The sequence below is a fragment of the Vicia villosa genome, linkage group LG2 (assembly GCF_029867415.1).
Source record: "Vicia villosa cultivar HV-30 ecotype Madison, WI linkage group LG2, Vvil1.0, whole genome shotgun sequence".
NCBI classification, from domain to species: Eukaryota; Viridiplantae; Streptophyta; class Magnoliopsida; order Fabales; family Fabaceae; genus Vicia; species Vicia villosa.
The window spans coordinates 129,804,359-129,810,358 of record NC_081181.1 but is presented as its reverse complement, the minus strand read 5'-3'; positions in this window follow the sequence as shown (position 1 = coordinate 129,810,358).

Below are 6,000 nucleotides of genomic sequence, written 5' to 3'. Positions count from 1 at the left end.
AGAAATGAAGTATTCTGGAAAATGGTACTTAGTGGAAATGAGAAAATAACCTTATAATACTGTATTTGACACATCAGCACTCTTAAAATGCCACGTAATGCCACGTTTATGATAAAATAATGAGACAACTAACGGAACCAAACGGAAGGATAAACGTGGCACCATTTTAAAAGATAAGAGAGTTATGTGAACTTTTTAAAAATTGTGGGACCAAAATGGACCCCGAGTGAAAGTTAAGGGACGAAAAAGGGTATTTTGCCTATAAAATATTTGTTGTTTTTGCTTCATTCCAAATCCATGACTCACTCAAATTTATTGTTGGTTAACAATGATGGAATTTACAATAATCAAAGACATGGAAATTCTACCCACATAATACTAATGGCTTCTTAAGACTAGTTACAATAATCAGATTATTGACCTTCATTCTAGACTCTAACAAGAACCAATTGAAGTTTTTAAAAATATATCTACAAAACAAAAACAAGCAAATATTGTCAATTATAAATTTCGCAAAGAACAAATGAAATTAAATCCCTTTGAACAAAATTGATCATATACAAAAGTATCCCATCAGTATTCTCCGAGCATATGGTCTATACATGTTCTGTTAATACAAAATAATAAATAAGTATAATGAAATTATATACTACGTCTCTAAATTTTTTAAGAACTTTTAATTAAGTTTTGAATGAAGTTTTAATATAGTTTTTGCTAATTAGACTAGTCAACTAAGAGTGTGAATTGTGATATGTAAAGTTTTCTAGTGAACAAGAGGAATTCCACTGAAGCCAGATTATATTAGTAGAGATTCGGCAAATCCACCGAATCTGTATACATTATCTTCTGATAATAAATTATGATTTGAAAAAAAATGTACAAATCAAAACTTAAGAATACTGGTACAGCACCAATTTCAAAAGAAGCTAAATACACATTTGGCTAAAAGCCTGTAATTCTCTTACTGCTGTGAAAAGATAAATATACTGATTTTCAAATGTGAAGAATGAGGGTAAAAAAGATCTCCCTATCAACTAATTGATTAATTGCTTTTGAAAATTTATTATTTTTAAAATTATTTAAAGGGGGTTTAAAACCCCCGCAATCTATTTATTTTTAATTAATATTAACTTTAATTGACGTGGCATTATACGTGGCGTGTCACGTAAGCCTCCGTTAATGAAATTTAACGGGAGGGACTAAAAATAGGGACGGGAAATATTGCGAGGACCATTATTTGAAGAAAATTTTTGCAGGGACTAAAATTGAAAGTTGCCATATTTATAGGGACTAAAAACTTATTTAACTCTAATTAGTATGTAAATTTGCCTTCCCAATACTATTAATTATGGACAATTTTATAAAATCTTTTATTATTCCTCTTTTTCATACAATAATATTTACATTTCTCATTACGTGTGAAAAAATCAAAAACTACATCCCACAATAATTTAATACAAAAGTATAAAAAAAAATTAAATGCAAAATTTAAATATATTTGACTAATATATTTTATGAAAATGCTAACCAGTGCCCTTAAGACATTTTTTAAGTGATTAAACTGGTAAGTTTTTATTAAAATGCGTGTATTTAATACATTGATATTGTATTGGAAATTACAATGTTAACTTTTATAAATAATATTTTTCTTATTTAATATGCTATAAAGAATATTGTATTGGAAATTACAATGTTAGCTTTTATAAAAAATATTTTTCTTATTTAATATCATGAAGGCACGGATTAGCAACACCCTATATTTTATAATTAAAAGCGTACATCCTTTGTATAACTTTGGTTTCTGTCATCCTTTATATAGCATTCAAAGTTTTGCTATTCCAACAAAACTTCCAATGAAAGCTCATTAGTTTGCTGCTGCATTTGTTAATTAGTTAATTAATTTGTAAATTAATAAACCTTGTTATTATCTCACCAACCGACCACAATATTAATTCAATAACCTTATCTTAATTCAAGTTCTCAATTAAATTTGTAGGGCATTTATTAAGGGAACGACTTAGGCCACACAATAAGGGTTTATGATACGAATACTTAACTAATGATGATGATATCGACCCAATTAATTAGCCATCGTTCTACAGATAATGAGATAGAAAAGTCCTTAAACATCATTTAAGATTAGTGCATGACATGCATGATTTTTGGTTTGTTTTTGGTACATGTCACGCATGATTGTTATTATTAATAGAACGAAAAGAACAAAACTTTATATAAGCACGATGTATATTTATTTGTCGTATACTTCTTGTCTGATTGTGGTGTGATCTAACACACACATCATGTCAATTATGTGGTGATTACAAAGCCTCTTATGCTATATATGATAATGATATGATCCTCCCTTTTGTCTTAGTTTTTTTTTTTTTTTCAATCGTGCTAAGAAATGTTCTTTTCTTATTTTCTTTGGTATTTTCCTTTAAATAGATGTGATGGTGGCGTATAGAATAGGATCGAGACTTTTTTGTTTTTCTCCTCAAAATTAAATAGAATAAACCTTGATTCACTGCTTTAAATTTTTTAGTAATGCTTAGGTTACCAATTTAAGTTTAGTAATACTAACAACATAAAAGATGGTTTTTGGAGGTGATTTTAAAAGCTTAACAAGATGGTGAATATATGGAACCAAAAAACTCTAGGAATATTGTGAGTAGTCTGGTTTTTTTAGTAAGGATCTTTTATTTTTTCAAAAGAAATGAAAATATTCATTATTATAATTTTTTTTTACCAAGTCTCGAACTAAGTACCCTAGTGTTGAAGGGTACACTTACAACCAAGGGACTTCTGAAAACTGGCATTATTATTATAATTTTTTAAATCAATAAAAATATGAATGCATCTATTTTTAAAAGTTGTAATATTAATGTATCAATACTATCGTAATAAATATTTCAATCTTTATATTTTCTTTTAAAAATTGAAGATAATCCTTACTCTTGATTTGGAGAATTATACTAGTTAAACTAATAGATTTAGAAAGTTGTTTATGCAAATAGGGCCCAAAAAAAATTCTTAGACATTTTGTGCCGTCACCCTTAAAATTTTACCTAGTACCATCAATTTTTCTTAATATAGTAAATATCAAAAATATGTTTCTAAAAAAATCTCACATAAAAAATTTCTATAGGAAATTAAAAAAATCTGGTATTCAATAAAAAAACTAGTAGGCCAATAAAAAATCTAATATACTGATTTCTTTTTAAAAAAATCACTACGTTTCAAAATTTATCCGTCTTTCAAAAGTATCTGGGATTATCGGATTCTTTTCCATAACCCTGAAAAATCAGTAGTGTTAATTTATCGGTGTTTCCAAAAAAAAAAATCAGATTATTGGTTTTTTAAAAAAAACTCCACCGAATTTTTTCCATAACCCTGAAAAATCAAGTAGCGTTAATTTTCAACAGTTGAGATTTTACCGACCCTTTTATAGGGTTGTGATTGCACCGACAATTTTGTGTGGTCCATAATTAGGATTGAGAATAGGCTAGACCGAGGTAGACTTTTCCAAACCTAAGTCTGACCTGCTAAAAATTGCAAAGTCTAAGTCTGACCTATAACCTATCATAGGCTTATTTTTAGGCTTGAATCTAGCCTTTTCGAATGCCTGTTTGACCTATTAGCCTACATATAAGCCTATTTAATTTTTACATTTATAAATAAGCAATTCAACTAATGTTTAAATAAACTAACAAATTAAAATATCAATGAGACTAAATGCTTATTTGCATTTACTTATTCAAGTTTACCTATTAATATAAGTTTTGCGATAATATTTGTTTAAGAGAACTCATGAAAACAACTATAGACATTGTTCAAAAGCTTTTTTCATCTTTTCTCCAAAAGTTCTTCAATATAACTAAGCTTTATTTTGTATTTTATTTCAAATTACAAATAAAATATAATAATAATAAATTTATTCTTATTTATTTAAATAGGTCGGTCTGATAGGTTTAAAAGGCTTTTTATATAGCCTGTGGCCTAGTCTTTTTAACTAAGTAGGTTTATAAAAAAGCATGGGCATTTTTTATTTTAAAAAAAAAACTGGCCTGGCCTAGGCCTGTGTAGGCTAGGCCGTAAGGCCATGTTAGTCGGTCAGGCCTATTCTCAACCCTATCAATAATGATTCCAAACTTGTATAAATATGCATCAAATGTTATTGAAAAAAAATCTCTACTCAGGTCCTGATGGACAATTCTAGCAAGTTTACTAGTATCGTCTAAGTAATAAAATAAATTCGTCTCTACGGGGATTGCGAATTTTAACAAGGTAATTATCGTGCAAATTAAAGTAAAAACCAAATAGGGGTTTTAAGATTTCTTTGGAGTGAATTTAAAACGAGAAATTTAACATGATAAAATACAATGATTAAAGGCAATTAGATCTTTATTTCGACTCCTTTACTTTTACTTGTTGATGAATTGTGTACTTAATAAATTTCTAATATGTTAGTATTACGGCGAATTAACAAAGCCACTACACCCAATTTCTTTGAGTACAACTCACTAAATTACACAAAATTCCCTAATTCCTCAGGCTAATTTAGAGTTAACTTAGGCGTTCTATGTTCGTTAATTCACAAGCCATAACTTCTAAATACCTATTCCTAGTTAATTACAAAAATGAATAATTGCCCTAAATTGGAGGGGTAGACTTATAGTCAATAATCCCTACTCGTCTGATATCGATTCGTTCATTCGTCAATACATAAAAAACACTAAAATCAAGGACAATTAAATAATAACAATAACATAAATGTATTCAATAAATCTCAAACAACCATATGATCCAATAAGCTAAAAGCATGTTTGTCTCAAAAGACATAATCTAATGAATCTAGCTACTCATAGTGCATGTAACAATTACCACGAGTTTAGATGAATAGAACATAAAAATCAAAGAAGATAAAGGTCTTCAATGGCTTTCAAAACCCTCAAAATTGTCACTTTAGAACTCCAACATGTCACTTTCTATGTCAAATTCAGAACTCCTAAAAAGTAGTCAAAATGACCTATTTATAGAAAATTCTACATAACATCTCAACGAGCCATCGCGCCCGCACCTATGTGCATCGTGGTCGCAATGTGACATCATCGCACCCACATTGTCAGCTTAATGGGATTGCACGTTTCATTTCTCGGGTTATGCATGATGTTACCTATAAATCCCCCACTTAAAATAGCCTGGGTTGTCATTTGTCGATACAATTGACCGATTTGCATCTGTAAGTTCTTTATTAATGCTTCAATGTTCTTGTTCATTAGGATTTTATCTTGTTCCATCTCTCTCTGAGCTTTATTCATGTAATTTTGGGATTTATTCACCTGCTTAAAACTTGAATGAGTTGCTTTCATGAAGTTGGACAACATTTCTTCTAAAGCTGATGGTTTGCGTTGAGGTGCATGAGGAGCCTGTTGAACTCCTTAAATAACATTCAAATTCTGTTTGTTGCTCCACTTGAAGTTTGGATGGTATTTTCAACCTGGATTATAGGTGTTGGAATAAGGATTATTCATTTGAAAATTAGTATACTGAACTTCGACACTCCAAGGTGAAAGGCTTTCTAAAACGTATAAATGAACTTTGGATCTTGTTCGAACACAATACTCGATGGTACTCCATGTAATCTCCCTATTTTAGAAAGGAAAATTCTAGCCAATTGAGGAAATTTATAAGTGGTCTTGAGTGGTAAGAAGAGATTCGACTTGATCAATGTGTCCACTATCACCCAAAGCAAGTCATGACCTCCTTGCATTTGGGGTAGCCCCACTATGAAGTCCATCGATATAATTTTCCACTTACATTTTGGTATCTCTAAGGGTTGCAACATAATGTCTGATTTTTAGTGTTCTATCTTCACTGGTTGACACATGACACATCTAGCCACAAACTCTACTATTTCTCTTTTCATTCCAAGTCAACATAAGTTTCCTTTCAAGTCATGATACATTTTGGAAGAACTATGGTGAATGGTGAAATCACTTT